This window comes from Kogia breviceps, chromosome 10, assembly GCF_026419965.1.
Source record: "Kogia breviceps isolate mKogBre1 chromosome 10, mKogBre1 haplotype 1, whole genome shotgun sequence".
Lineage (NCBI taxonomy): Eukaryota > Metazoa > Chordata > Mammalia > Artiodactyla > Physeteridae > Kogia > Kogia breviceps.
The window spans coordinates 1,004,089-1,019,440 of NC_081319.1; the positions used below are offsets into that span (position 1 = coordinate 1,004,089).

Sequence of the window (15,352 nt, forward strand, 5' to 3'; positions counted from 1 at the left end):
CCGCGTGCCGAGACCGCATCAGAGACGCGCCCCGCTGCACAGCCTGGAGGGCTTGGGGGATTATCATCTTCAAGTATTTGGTTATTTAACCTACAGTAACCACTTAATAAACACAGTGAATTACTTCCAGGTTTAGAAATGGTCTCTGTTCCTCCTGCTCTCCCGGGACCACCTGTGTTCCTGAACTCCCAGGGACGGTGTTCTGCCCCAGCCCCGGCTGCAGTGGTGCTGGGAGTTGCTCAGGCCTCCGATTTGGGGGGGGGCAGGGTCAGGGAGGGGGCCCCTTGCTCTGTCGTGTGCCTCGAGCTGGGGTCCACATCCCCTTCCCAGCAGGAAGGCCAGGTGGGAGCCAGGAGCATGGGGCCCAGGCCGGCCTGACAGACCCCTGCCCCCCACCTGCCTTCTCCACGGTGAGCTGCACACCCAACCCCATCGTTCATGCTTGGACCAAGCAGAGATTTCAGGGAACTTCCACGCATCTTATAATCAGCACGAAGTCGCCGCTGCTCCCGTCACGCGCTCCGTCACCGGCCATCACGATCCAGCTGCCCCTGAGCGTTTGCTCTGTGCCTGGTGCCACTCTGAGCACTTGATACGGGCTCACCCGTTTTGTCCTCCCCACCGAGCTGCGTGGCAGGAACCATTTCGGGGGTGGGCAGCATTCTTCGTCCTGCCTTCCAGCTAAGGAGCCTGGTGAGTGGCTGTGGCTGGACCCTGGCCTGAGCAACCCAAGTCCATGCGGCCACCCACCTCGCGAGGGCAGCCCACGTGACAGGGGTGAGATGGTTCCGCGTCCCTCAGGAAGGGTCCCGGTGGGCCATGCCATTGGCACAGTACCAGTGAGAGGCCCCAGAGAGGGGTGCATCCACCCTGGGAGCACCCCGACAGGCCATGCGGGTGCAGGAGGATAACACTAGAATTGCCTCAGAAAAAGCAACCCTAAACCAGACGTTACATAGACATTAGAACCTATACTGGTGTGCGTATACTGATGTGCATATGCTCCAATTTTTTATCTGATGGGGAAGTGGAACAAAATGTAATAGGCATCAAGGAAATGTAAATTAAAACTGAGATAGTGCCACACCCCCCAGGAGGATGGTTAGAATTACTAAAAGGATGTATTTGTCTGCTCTCACCACTTCTATTCAGCTTTGTGTTGGAGGTTCTAGCCAGGGAAATTAGGCAAGAAAAACAATAAAAGGCATCTAGTTTGTAAAGAAAAAAGTAAAACAATTCCTATTCGTAGACAACATGGTCTTGCGTATAGAAAACCCCAAGGAATGCCCAAAATGACTATTAGAGCTAAAAAAGAAGTTCAGCAAGGTTACAGGATACAAGATCAAATGTATTTTTCTTCACTAGCAGTGAGCGGTCCAAAATGAAATTAGGAAAACAACTTGTTTACAGTAGCATCAAAAAGAATAAAATGCTTAGGAATAAATTTAAAGAAGTGCAAGTCCTGTACACTGAAAACTACAAAACATTGTTGAAAGAAGTTTTAAAAGACCAAAATAAATGGAAAGACAACCCATGTTCATGGATTGGAAGATTTAATATTGTTCAGATGTCAGTCCCCCCTAAATTGTTCATAGTCCCTATGAAAATCCTAGCTGCCTTTTTTGAAGAAGTTTACAAGCTGGTCCTAAAATTCTGTATTAGTCTGGGTTCTCCAGAGCAATAGAAACAGCAGGGTGGATAGCTACCTATCTATCTGTTTGTTTATCTATCTAGAGATTTATTTTAGGGAATTGGCTCATGCGATCATGGGGGCTAGCAAGTCTGCCTTCCGCAGGGCAGGCCCTCAGGCTGGAGACCCAGAGAAGAACTGATGTTGTACGTGGAGTCCAGAGACATCTGGAAACAGACTTCCTTCTTCCTCAGGGGACCTCCCTCCATCTTTTTTCCTTGAGGCCTTAAACCCCTTGGATGAGACCCACCCACATTATGGAGGGTCATCCACTTTGCTCAAAGCCTACTGATTTGAATGTTCACCACGTCTAAGAAACACCTTCACAGCAACATCTAGTCTGGTGTTTGGCCAAAACCCGGGTACCATGGCTACCGTAGCTAGTCAAGTTGATGCATAAAATTAACCACCACAAGCTCTTATGGAAATGCAAGAGACCCGTAATAGCCAAAACAATCTTGAGAAAGAAAATGTTGGAAGGCTCACACTTCCCAGTTTCAAAACTTACTACAAAGCTACAGTAATCAAGACAGTGTGGCGCTGGCATAAGGACAGATGTATAGACTGGAATTGAAAGTCCAGAAATTAATCCTTACATCTACAACCAACTGTCAATGGAGGTGCAAGTCCATCTTTTCCCAAACTATCCTGGGACAATGGGAGGTCCACGTGCAATACAATGAAGCTGGACCCCTACTTCACAGCACGTACAAAAAGTATCTCAAAGTGCATCAAAGATCTAAATGTAAGGGCTGAAACTATGAAAATAGAAGAAAACATAGGTGTAAATCTTTGTGACCTTAGATTTGACAGTGGTTTTTTATATATGACACCTAAAGCAAAAACAACCAGTCAAAAAAGCAGATAAATTTGCTTTCATTGAAATTTAAAACTTTTGTGCTTCAAAGGACATTATAAAGAAAGTGGAAAGACAACCCGCATAGTAGGAGAAAATATTTTCAAATCATATATCTTATAAGGAACAAGTATCTAAAACATATATATATATGTATTTTGGTACGAGCGCCTCTCACCGCCGTGGCCTCTCCCGCTGTGGAGCACAGGCTCCGGACGCGCAGGCTCGGCGGCCACGGCTCACGGGCCCGGCCGCTCCGCGGTGTGTGGAATCTTCCCGGACCGGGGCACGAACCCGCGTCCCCTGCATCGGCAGGCGGACTCCCAACAACTGCACCACCAGGAAAGCCCCTAAAATATATTTTTTAAATTCTTATGACTCAACAGTAAAAAAAAGTACAAATAACTCAATTTTAAAATGGGCAAAGGACTTGAATAGACATTTCTTCAAAAGAGATATACACATGGCTAATAAGCACATGAAAACATGCTCACATAATTAGCCGTCAGGGAAATGCAAATCAAAACCACCGTGAAATACCTCTTCATACTCACTATGATGACTATAGTTGAAAAGATAAAAAATAACAAGTGTTGGTGGAAATGTGGAGAAATCAGAACCTCCGTAGCTGCTGGTGGGAATGGAAAATGGTGCAGCTGCTGTGGAGAACAGACTGGTGGTTTTCAATCTTCAAGAAGTTAAACTTAGAGTCACTCTACAAGCCAGCATTTCCACTCCAAGACATGTAACAACACTTGAGAGAACTGAGAACAGATGTCACACAGACTTGTACATGAATGTTTATAGCAGCGTCATTCATTACAGCCAAGAAGTGGGAACAACCCAAGTGTACCTCAACTTGGGGCCTTCCCTGGAGGGCCAGTGGTTAAGACTCCGTGCTCCCAGTGCAGGGAGCGTGGGTTCGACCCCTGGTCAGGGAACTTAGATCCCGCATGCCACACGGCGTGGCCCCCCCCAAAAAAATGTCCATCAACTTACAAATGGACAGAGTGTGGTAAATCTGTACAATGGAATATCGTGCAGCTATAGAAAGAAATCAGCACCGATTTGTGCTACAGCACCAGCAGACCTACAGACACTAAGCGAAAGAAGTCGATCAAGAAAGGCCACGTTTGTGGGGCTTCCCTGGCGGCACAGTGGTTAAGAATCTGCCTGCCAACACGGGGGACACGGGTTCGAGCCCTGGTCTGGGAGGATCCCACACGCCACAGAGCAGCTAAGCCCGTGTGCCTAGAGCCGGTGCTCTGCAGTAAGAGACGCCACCACGATGAGAAGCCCGTGCACCGCAATGAAGAGTAGCCCCCCCCCCGCTCGCCACAACTGGAGAAAGCCCGCGTGCAGCAGCCACGAAGACCCAACATGGCCAAAAAGTAAATAAATAATAAATTTATAAAAAATAAGAAAAGAAAGACCACATTTGTGTAAAATATCCAGGACTGAGACAGAGGGACGAGTGGCTGACCAGGCTGGGGAAGGAGGCAGCTGGTGTTGCTGCTGGCGGGGCGGGCGTTGGGCAGGGTTCCTTCTGGAAGGGGATGGAAACGTTGGCCGCGGTGGTGGTGGTGGTGACGGGGGCTGCGCAACGTTGTGACTATTCTGAACGCCACGGAACTGTGTACTTCCTGAGGGTGAATTGTATGGTACGTGAATTCCACCTCAGCCCCTAAAAACAAGGATTGACAGCTACTGGTGAGGAGGAGGAGGGACCGGAGCTCTTTCACGGCTGGTGACAGTGTGAAATCGTGCAGCCGCTTTGGAAAAGTGACCGTTCCTTGTAAAACTACGTGTATGGGTCTCTACCCACAGGACTGTGCCCGTGAGTGGGTTTTTTTTTTCCACCAAAATAACATGGACAGTATTATTCTCAGCAGCATTACTCATAACAGCCCCCCCAGTGGTAGCAACCCAGATGTTCCAAAGCAGCAAAAGGGGAAGATCATTGTGATCTAATAATGCGATGGCGTCTACACAGGGTGCCGTGGTGTCTACACAGCAATGACAGAGTGAGCTGCTGCTCCAGGCGACCCAGAGGAACCTCAGACACAGGACGGCGCAGAAGAGCACACGGGGTGACTCCGTGCGCGTGGCGCTGCGGGACAGGTAAGGCAGCGGCGGGCGTGGTGCCTGGAGCACACGGGGCACAGAAGCGTTCTCTTTAAGTGTTGGTCCGGGCCGCGGTGACGAGGGTCACACACTCGTAACGTCTCTAGTCAAGCAGTGCCTTCGGATCTGTGGACCTAAGCCTGTTGTAATTCGGTAATTTTTCCAGTGTCGGGGTCACTGGGTGCTGGGCAGGTGCTCACAGAAGCAGGCAAGCGGGAGAAGCTGCCGCCCCCGGCCCTGGAGGGGGCTGGGGTGGGGCTCAGCCCCTGAGAGGGCGTGGGCTGTGTCACACACGGTGGCGTTCAGCCTGGCACCACGGGCCCTGGACGCTGGGACGGGCCCTCCTCCCAGTGGCCAGTCCCCAGTGGTCCCTTGACCAGGGCATCCTGGGATGGGAGGCTGACCAGCCTGCAGGGCCACCTTGACAGGAGCTTCGGGCCGCGTGGGGGCAGCCGGCGGCCGAGTGGAGTCGGGGTGCCTTGGGCTGGCAGCTGCCCCCTCCCCGGAGGGTGTGCACCAGCCAGTGTTCTCCTCCTGCCTGTTCCCCGGGTCCCAGCCTGGGCCGCATGCTGGTCTGGTGCAGAGCAGAGGCAGCCTGAGGCTGGCTGGGCCACACTCATGTCCCGTGTCACCACGTGACTGTGACCCAGACCCTGCCAGCCTGGCTCCTCTGCCTGCAGCCTGAGGGCCGTGGACAGGCGCTGGCAGAGGGGAGGGCAGTAGCGAGAGTGACCCAGGTTCTGGGGGCCCAGGGGTGGCTGGCTGAGCTTGGGGGGCGGCTCTGGGCCTCCCGCCTTCAGCCCGGTCTTCTAAAGACTCCCCTCGTTGCTGGGCCTGTGACTCTGAAAGGGGCGCTGCGGGAGGCTCCAGTCCCGCCCCCCCCGTCCAGGCGCGTGGTCTGTGGGTCGCGTGGCTTCCGAGGCACCACCAGTGTAACTTGCTGGGGCTCCCGGGAGAGCTGTCTCACCTTCTGTGACACCAGCCGTCGGCAAAGTGCCGTGAGGAAGGCCGAAGGCATTCCTTCCGTACCACTGAGTGTGCGTTCGCCGGGGTGCTGGCCGGGTGTGAGTGGGGTGCGGGCCCGGCCAGGGTGGTGTCACGCCGGAGAAGGTGCAGGGCACTGCAGGAGTTCACACAGGGCCCTGGCAGGGAGCAGGCGGCGGCAGCAGCAGGGGAGGGGACGGTGACTGTGGGGCTTGGGGCCAGACGCGGGGTCGCAGGTCGCCACTGAGTCGCGGTGGGGGTGGGGGGGGTAGCGGCCTGGGAGGCGGCGGGCAGAGAGGGGCAGGAGAAGAGGGCCGGGCCTGGCTCAGCCGCTCTGGCTGCCAGCTGTGTCTGCGTGTGTGCGTCTGCCTGGCGGGCCCCGTCTCCTCTTCTCTGCTGTTGACTCTCCCTTAAACCGCCCCCGGATTTTACGTTTTTGTCTTAAAAAGATTTTATCGTGGAGCATGTCACACGTTCAAAATTGTGTAAAGTGCAGGTGTGTGATGTAGATCAGTAAATGAGCCTGTAATGAACAGAACGTTTCCAGATTTGGGGGGCCTCCGTGTGCCCTCCCCATCACACCTCCCACCCCCCAAGCCGTGACGACCGTTGTCCAGTTTGTGTTAACCCCCTCCAGGCACCGTGCAGCTTTACCCCCGTGTGCGCGCCCAGACAGCATGTTGCTTAGGCTTTCTGGCTGCCTTTTTTTTTTTAACTTTATGTAAATGGAATTGGACCTGCGCACTCTTCTGTGACTTGGTTCTCTTGGATGACATTGTTTCTGAGAGTCATTGACAGTGACGTGTGTACCCAGAGCTCAGTCATTTTCAGTGTCGTCTGGAATCCCATTGTCTGAATGTGCCCTGTCTCCCTGTGCGCTCTATTGTGAGTAGACGTATGGATTGCTTCCAGGAATTTTTTTCTGCTCGAGAACAAAATGCTGCTGGGAGCGTCCTCACACACGTTTTCTGGGGCGCATAACTTTCTGGGGTGTGGGAATGAGTTTCAGGGTCGCGGGAGTGAGAACAGTGCAGGGTTCTAAGTGGTTCCCCAGTGTTCCCTCCGCCAGAGGGACGAAGGCACCCCCCCCCCGCCAGCTCCGTGCTCTCCTGGCTTCCCCTCCCCCACCCCCCTCGTGGCGGACTGGGGACGGGCCACGTCCTGTAAAAAGTGGCCCCCGTTTGCCTGCTGCTGTGGGTCTGCCCCTTGTCCGCAGCTGAGCCGGGCAAACTCCTCTCTTCTGTCTCAACCAAACCATCATCCAAAATGCAGCCCCCGTTGAGGCAATCAGGATGCTCTTGTCCTCAGGGCAGCCGCCGCCCCTCTTGCGGGGGCGCAGAAAGCCTTCCAGCCCCGCGTCAGTTCCTGCTCCACCTGCCCTGTGTCCTTGGCTCTGACTTCCGTGGGAAGCTGGTTGGAAGATGTGGGGAGCGGGTTCTTCGCCACCGGTTTCCAGGTGGATTGTAAACGCTCCGAGGAAACGCTTCTCGGGGATGAGCGAGATGCAAGCTGAGCGTGTGAGCCGTTAACCCCCGGCCCGGTGCACAGCACAGCGTCGACGCCTGGCGGTTTCTGAGGTTGCACAGCTTCCCTTGCCGTGCCCACCCCTGGGCAGTCCCCCCATGTTGGCGTCTGTGGGGAGGAGTGGCGGGGGTGGGGGCAGGCGGCTCACGCTGAGGTGTGTGGGACGGTCACAGGCACTGCCAGCACAGCCCTCAGATGCCTCTGTGCCCGGCCGAGAGCCGTAGGCCGGGTGCAGGGGCCCGCCTTCCCTTGAGGCTCTGTTATGGGGAGGGCACACTCGCCAGAGGTCTCCACCCCCAGGACTGGCCTGTGTCCCCCTCAGCTGCCGTGGAGGCCGGGAGATGAATATCCAGCATGTTCCAGCCCCACGGTGGAAGGCAGAGTCCGCGTTTGGGGGGAAGGGGTGGGAAGATGGCGGGTAGGTGGAGTTGGGCCTTGAAGGTTGAGTAGGAGTTCACCGGTATAAAAAGGGGGGGATGGCACAGCTGAGGGAACAGCACGTGGAGGGCAGGATGCCTTCCAGTAACAGCAGAGGGTTGGGGGTTAGCATGAAGAGGCGAGAGGAGGGACTGGAGAGGCCGGAGGCGGATTCCCTGCTGTCGATCACGGAGAGCCCTCCATTTTCCCAGGGGGCATAAAACTCCTTGGTTTGCCCTCTTGAACTTTGCTGGGATCTCTGGAATGTTTTCTTAGGCCATCTGCCTGAAGTCCCCTCTGGCCATCAGGCCTGTGGAGGTCTGAGCTGGGGGAGGACAGAGCAGGGGCCAGGGCACAGGTTCTGGGCTGACAGCTGGCTGAGAGGCACCGGGGACACCGTGGCCCTTGCAGAGCCCTCGCTCCCCAGTCCGTAGAGCAGCAGCAGGACCTGTCTCCCGAGGCCCTGTGTTCATTCAGTGGGTTAAATCCCCTCAGTTTGCACGTGGACGTAGACCCACGTGCTCGGCATTCACACTGTGGCTACTGCCACCCGGCTACTGCCGGGCCCGGGCACACGGCCGAGAACGGGCAGACGGGGGCCCGCCTTCTGGGGTGAGATCGTTCCAGAGAGAACTCGGGGAAAGTCAGCAGGAGAGTGTGTCAGCCGCCAGCGTGGGCTGTGTGTCTACTCTCGGGCAGTCAGGGAGGGCTTCTCATAGGAGGTGACCAAGGGCTGAGACCCGCGTGACGAGGAAGAGCCAGCCGGGCAAGGCCCTTGGGAAGAGGGGACCAGCAGAACAGAGGCTCCGAGGCGGGAGCCCGCCGGCACATTCCAGAAGAGCGGGGACGTGGACATGGCCGGAGCAGTGTGTATGTGAGCGGGGAGGGCCGCTGTCCTCCGCTGGCTGCCTGCCGTCCTGACAGCCGGGCTCTGCTGCGCTTGGTGGAGTCTCCGCGGCGGGGCCGGGCCCGGCCCTGTCCGAGGTGCTGAAAGGCCCGCTCTGCGCTTTCCCCTCCGCAGCGTGGGGTGACCGCGCCCCCCACCCGGGCTGTTAGCGGAGAGGCAGGCCCAGAGCACAGGTCGTTTGGTTCCCTGCTCCGCTCTTCCCGCTCTGCCGCCTGGATGAGCCTCTTGCCCTTAGAGCCCTAGTTCTACCGCCCATCGTGCAGGTGGGGACCGAGACGCGTGCTGAGCACGGTGCTGGCGGGACAAGGTGGGGGGCAGGTGCCAAAGCCGGGCGCCTCCCCCAAGGGCAGGGAACACTGGGCCTTGGGCTCTGGGTCTCTGCAGCCTTAGTTGGGACGGGGCGGGGCGGGGCGGAGGGAACAGCCAGGAACTCTGGCCTTGTGGTGGGGCCTCCCCCCGCCCGGAGAGCATGTCCTTCAGAGATGGGGGCTGCCCTGCAACCCAAGGCTGGACTTGAGGGCACAGGTGGGGCTCTCCTGGGACCAGCTGCTCCCGCGACGGGGGCTCCAAGAGTGGGCGTCTGCGAGCAACGGACAGCAGCAGGAGGAGGGGTTATAAAAAAGCCGGCGAGTGACGTGTGAGGCCTGCTCTCTCCCGTGAACAGCTCTCGCACGAGAGCCTCTTTGCCGTCGGATTCCATTTATTCCCATCTGGGCCCTGCTGTCTGCGTCAATTCGGCTAATAAAGAGAGGTGCACGGCTGTGACCTGGGCTGCCGAGGAGGCCTCTTCTGAGCTAATTAACTGGCCTCAACAATCCCTTTTAATACTTCTGTGCTTAATGCCCGAAAAGGAAAAAATGAACTGGAGGCAGGGCAGGGGGAGGGGCTGGGGGGCCGCAGCTGGCTGTGGTGGGAGGCTGGCCACTCTGCTGGGGAAGTGGGGGCTGCCAGGGCCCGGCCCCCAGCCCCCGCTCTGCACCCTGCGTGGGCAGCCTTTCTGTGTGAACCCCGGTTTTCTCACTTACAGGGTTGGGGGCAGACTGGTGTGAATGCCAGCCTCCCTTCCCGTGGGACAGACCCAGAGAAGGGTGCGGGTGCGCCGTCCTGTGCGCAGAGGTGGTCCCCCAGGAGAGACTCACGGGGGAGATGGGCTGTCCACCGGGGCTCGGCACGTCCCAGCCTGCGCGAGGCTCTTCCCCGCCCTCCCCCCATCCGTGAAGTGGGGATAAGAGCAGGGCTGTTCCCAGGACTGCATGAAACAATGTTGGCAGAGCACACAGCTGCTCCTCAGGAAATATTTGCTGTGGTCACAGTCACTGCAGCTTGAATTTCTACCTTGCGTGTCTGGCAGCTATGAGGAGGCATCCCTTTACTTAGAAAGCACAGACTAGGTCCCGCTGTGCTGGGAATCACCCAGCAGACTTCCCAGGCCACGGTGCCCGGTGCCGGTGCAGAGAACGCTGCCTCCCGGTGACCGCCCGCTCAGCAGCCGCACTGCCCGCTGCTCAGGACCCGCCCGTGGTTTCCCGTCTCGTTCACAGTGGAGCCAGGAGTCCCTCCCTGGCCCATGAGGCCCTACGGACCCAGCCTGCTGACCTCCATCTCCTGCCCACCCCACCCACTGCCCCCGCCACTGGTGCACGTCTTGATACAGGTCTTGTCTGAACTGGGATGTGCCGTCAGTGTAACAGACACACCAGGTTTTGAAGACATAGTACAAAGAAAAGAAAAAAGAAAAAGAAAGTAGTATATAGCTCATTAGTAATTCTTGTGCCAACAGCATGTTAGGATGATAATATTTTCAATATATGTATATTATTAAAACTAATTTCACCTGTTCCATGTTCCATTTTTTAATGTGGCTGCTAGAAAATTCTATTTCTGCTGGACACAACTGTTTGAGAGTGGAGTCTAACATGGCCTGGGTTTTCTATTTCTTTCTTTTTTTAAAAAAATAAATTTACTTATTTTATTTATTTATTTAGTTAGTTAGTTATTTTTGGCTGCGCTGCTGGGTCTTTGTTGCTGCGCGTAGGCTTTCCCCAGTTGCGGTGAGTCGGGGCTAGTCTTCATTGCAATGCATGGGCTTCTCGTTGCAGAGCACGGGCTCTAGGTGCGCAGGCTTCAGTGGTTGTGGCTCGCAGGCTCAGCAGTTGTGGCTCACGGGCTTAGTTGCTCCGCGGCATGTGGGATCTTCCCGGACCAGGGCTCGAACCCGTGTCCCTTGCCTTGGCAGGCGGATTCTTAACCACTGCGCCACCAGAGAATCCCAAGCCTGGGTTTTCTTTATCTTGGTTTCCCTTGCTAGGGGCCTGGTCCCTCTCTCTGACGAGCTGACCCCTGCCCAGGCCTGGACTGGGGGTGGGACACGGGGGGCGGGCATCGAGGGCAGCCGCCATGGAGCTGTCCATTCCACAGTGCTGAGAATTCCCAGTCCTGCCACTGGCAGAGACCTCACTGATAGGTGCTAACCCAGCAGTGGAGCCGCCGAGCTGTTCAGTGGCCCTGGGGCCCTTCAGGATGCCCTTGCCCTGTGGACAGTCCATTCCGAGTCCTGGCCTCGTGCTTTGTGTCAGGCACAAGAGAGGGGAGAGGAGCGTCCTGTCCTAAAGACACGCTCCCTCCCTGGGGAGGGCACGGCTTTTACAAAGGAAACTTGGGAAGACAGCCTGTAATTACAGCAGTAAATTGTGTGGCCCTGACGGCAGGCGTGGGAGAAGGTGGGGAGCAGGAAGCTCGCGGCGGGCGGGCGGGCAGGGTCAGTACGTTCGTCTCTGCGGAGGAGTGGACGGGCCCTGAGCACAGCAGGGTTCAGGTGGGCGACCCTCCTCTCCGCTTGTTCCGTTTCACACCCGTGCGCTGCCCTGAGGGCCGGGGACCACGGGGACCAGACGCGAGGCCCTGCCCCTCGGGGCCGGCATCACGGGAACGCCGGGCCCCTCCAGGGCAAGCACGGCCTCCCCTCGCGCCGGGGTGCCGTCCCAGCCGGCTCGGTCCCAGCCTCAGCCTGCTCCATCACCTGGGGTTCCTGAGGGCTGAGCGGGAAAGGAGGCGAGGGCCCGGGGGGAGACAGGGCTCCGTAGACGTAAAACTCCAAACTAAGTCCTTAAGCCTTCCTTCATCGTGACCTGCTAAAATAGTTTAAAACCTTTGACATTATTATCAAAGTAACACAGATAAAACTTCAAATTGTTGGAGGAGTTATGAGCGACTGGCCCCCACCCTGGCCCACCCTCTCCCTCCCTGGAAGAACCCTCTGGACCCCAGCTGTGGGAGTGCCCTAAGCTGACCTAACCCACTGCATCCGGCAGGTCCCGTGCCCTGCAGAGGGCTCTGCTCTGCCCCGCGCCCACCTCCCTTGCCCCCCGGGGGCTGGTCCCTCTCCTGCCCCCCTTCCAAGCCGGCGGTGTCTTTCACTTTTATTTCTGGCTTAATTAACCACAGGCAGCGCTGACAGGGATGTCTTTCTGTGGCTTCTGCTTTGCTTCCCGTTGCAGAAGCACCAGCTGGGGACGGGGGGGGGGGCTTGTTCTCTGCGCCTCAGTTCTGTCCCCAAAGCCCCACATCTGCCGGGGCGGAGCCCTGGTTCCTCCCTGTCCACCCGGAGAGCCCGCCAGCACTCACCCGTGCGACGCCCCGGGCCCGGCCCCATCCCTGCAGTTAGGCGACAAGGCGGGAGAGATGCAGGGCTTAACCCTGTAGGAGGGAGAGGACGGGCCGATTGATTCACTGGGTGTTTAGCCAAAGCGTCAGTGTCAGTCGCAGCGCGTCTGCCGGATGACAGCTCAGCAGAGAAGGTGGGGCTAGGTGGGGTCTCGCCTAACTCCCGAGGAGGTGCGGAGGTGGGGCACGCCCGCTCGTGAGAGGTGCAGCGAGGACACACCGCCCCCCCCCCCGTGGCCTTGGGGCGTCTGCAGAGCCTGGTGCCCGTCTCCGTCCTCGGCATGTCGGCCCAGGGCTGGGGCCTCGGGCATTTTACCCCTCTCGTTCGACACAGCGCCTGGTGCAGAGTGTGTGCCCAGTAAGTGGTTACAGAGGCCTGGAAAAAAGGACAGAGTCTAGGCACAGCGGTGTGGAAGAGCTCGCTGAGCAAGCGACGGTGTTGTTTTGCACTTTTTACTGTGATAGAACGTACGTAACGCACAAGTTACCGTTGTAACCATTTCCAAAGCGTGTCGTTCGGTGGTAGTAAGTGCGTTCACGTCGCTGTGTGACCATCACCACCGCTGTCCGTCGCCGTAACTCCTTCTGCCTTGGGAAGCTGACCCCCTGTCCCCGTCAACACTCGCTCCCCGTCTCCCCCAGCCCCTGGCCCCGCCGCCTGCTCTCCGTCTCCACGGATTTGGCTCCTCTGGGGCCTCACGGGAGTTGATCACACAGCGTTTGTCCTTTCGTGACCGGCTTATTGCACTGAGCATAATGTCCTCAAGGTTCCTCCGTGTTTCAGCCTCTATGTCAGAGTTTTCCTCCCTTTTAAGTCTGAATAATAGTCCATCGTCCGTGTAGACCATGGTTTGCTTATTCATTTACGTGTTGATGGACGCTTGGGTTGCTTCCTCCTTTTTGTGAATAGTGCTGCACGGAATGTGGTCATACAAGTATATCGGAGTCCCTGCTTTCAGTTCCTCTGGGTAAATATCCGGAAGCGGAACTGCTGGGTTTGAAGACCCTTCGTACCGTTTTCCGAAGCTGTACCATTTTACGTCCCCACCAGCAGCGCACGGGGGTTCCGGGGGGCACGTCCAGCATCCCTTCTGCCACATCCCACGGTCCAGAGCGGTCCTGGAGCCCGCCTGGCTTCAAGGGGGGTAGAGAAAGGGTCCACCGGTCACGGGGGCGGGGTGGCCAAGCCAACTGCAGAGGAGCCGTGGGGGGGACAGCGAGGGCCCCGGGCCGTGAGTGACGGTGGGTGGGGGTGGGGGACACGGGCTGTTGTCGGGGGAGAGCTGAGGACGCTGGGCACAGGCTGGGGGCCGTGGGGAGAGGAGTGGATGAGTCAGAGATGAGAGCAGATGGGTGAAGGGGGAGAGGGAGGGACGGGGTGAAGGAGAACTCACGGTTTGGGCGCCAGTCCCCGTATTAACCGTGCCTTTTACTTTCTGATGTTCTGGCATCTTGGGGCCGTGCCGACTCTGGAGGGACCGCCCCTGCCCCTCCCGGGGAAGCCGGTTCCTGGGGACAGATGACTCGTCCCTGAACGTGCTTCTCCCATAAAAACCATCCCATCCAGAGCTCACACGTCCCACCTCCTCCACGGGGCTCTCACACACGGGGCCACTGTCCCCGGCCCTGATCACCCCTCACCACGGCCAGGTGCCGGGCCACGCGGAACAGCCCCGGGCCCAGAGGCCTGAAATTGTTCAAAGCAGCCAGTCCCAAGCCTGCTCGCCTGCCTCGCCTCTTCCTTCCTGGGAAAACCTCAGTAGAGGCTGTGCCCGCGCTCCCGGCCCCCCAGCCCCTGACGGGCCCCGCTGCTTCTCCGTGTGGCTCCCGTGGCACGACGTGCCCCCTGCCCCCTCCTCTTGAGGCCTGTGAGTGTAGCCAGTTGTCTTTTCAGTGGCGATCATCACGATCCGTTGGCCCCTGAATAATAACAAAACCTACATTTACGGCAGCCGCCGAGATCGGGACACGCCGGGCAGCCCGCCCCTTCACTAACTGGCCGCCTTCCTCGGCTTTCCAGGCTGGGAGAGAAAGGCTCGTGGGGTTGGGGGTTGGGCCCACCCTCCCCCCACGCGCCCGTACCTGTCTGTTTCCCTGGTGGGAGAGCGTTCCCATGGCAACCAAGCAACCAAGGCCAATCCCCTTCTCTAACAGGTGGACTTGGCTGAGAATCGAAGGATGGGGGGTGTGCGTCGTTCCTCTGAATCCACAGGAGAGTACACGGCCGCAGTCGCGTCCACATCAGAACGCTCGCTTTCACGTATTCGTTCAGCGGGCATTTCCATTTTCCTCCGCTGCAGCCACAGCATGTGTGGGCATGGGCGTGGGCCTGGCGGGGCCATGGCAGGGTAGGGTGCTGACCTCCCGTGAGCGCCCGTGCAGACCTCTCCCGGAGGGCCGAGCGCTGTCGCGGAGGGCGGCAGCGTGGTGCTTCCTACCTACAGCTGCTGCGGCCGGCAGGGACCTCCAGAAGCGGGACCGGCTCCAAACATGCCACGAGTGAAGGGCCAGGCTGCGCTGCCAGGTCCGAGGGCGGGTGGCTAAGGGCACAGCCAAAGCCAGCAGCCAAGCCACCGCGGGTGGCAGGACTGGGCGAGCCGGCCGCCAGCTGCTCCTGGTTATGTTCAGCCGCTGCCGTCCGGACGGCGGGGGCCCTGGGCGCCCAGGCAGATGCACCACACGCTGCCTAAGTGGCCCTGGCCCTGGGCCCGTTGACGGCTTCCCATTTGGGGGGCGTTATTTTAAATGCCTCAGTGAAGAAGGAAGGGGGGGAGCCATTACACAATACGAGAGACAAAAGCACAGCGACCAAACGCAGTGCCTTTCCCTTGTTTGCACCCTGCTTCCGACAAACTGATTTCTAAAGTTATCTAAAACATAGGGAAAAATTTGAACACGGGCAATGAATAAAAAAGATACTAAACAATTATTATGGGATATGATGATATTATGATTCGATTTTTAAAAATCCTTATTTGCTAGGGATGCAGATTGAAGTATTTATGGGCAAAGTGAAATGGTGTCTGGGATTCACTCTACAATACAGAAAAAAAGTGCATGTGCGCGTGTACGCGTGTGCGCCCGTGTGTGCGCCAGCGTGTGTGCGAGCGTGTGTGTGTGCGTGGTGGGGGACGTGAAACACTGTTGTCTGTGAGCTGATAAGTGTTGAAGCTGGGGGATGACACAT

The 15,352-nt window shown here is 57.6% G+C and overlaps 1 long non-coding RNA gene across 2 annotated transcripts; it reads right to left on the reverse strand.

The window, feature by feature from the left end:
• Positions 1 to 10,489: 10,489 nt before the first annotated feature.
• LOC136794904 (uncharacterized) lies at positions 10,490 to 14,967 on the reverse strand. Of its 2 annotated transcripts, none has more exons than XR_010842369.1 (4): positions 14,248 to 14,799; positions 13,560 to 13,674; positions 12,127 to 13,299; positions 10,490 to 11,633 (listed from the first exon to the last, which is right to left on the reverse strand). It is a non-coding gene; the product is annotated as an uncharacterized lncRNA (long non-coding RNA). The 2 variants fall into 2 exon arrangements; XR_010842370.1 differs by having other exon boundaries at positions 10,511 to 11,633; positions 12,127 to 13,295; positions 14,248 to 14,967.
• Positions 14,968 to 15,352: the final 385 nt, after the last annotated feature.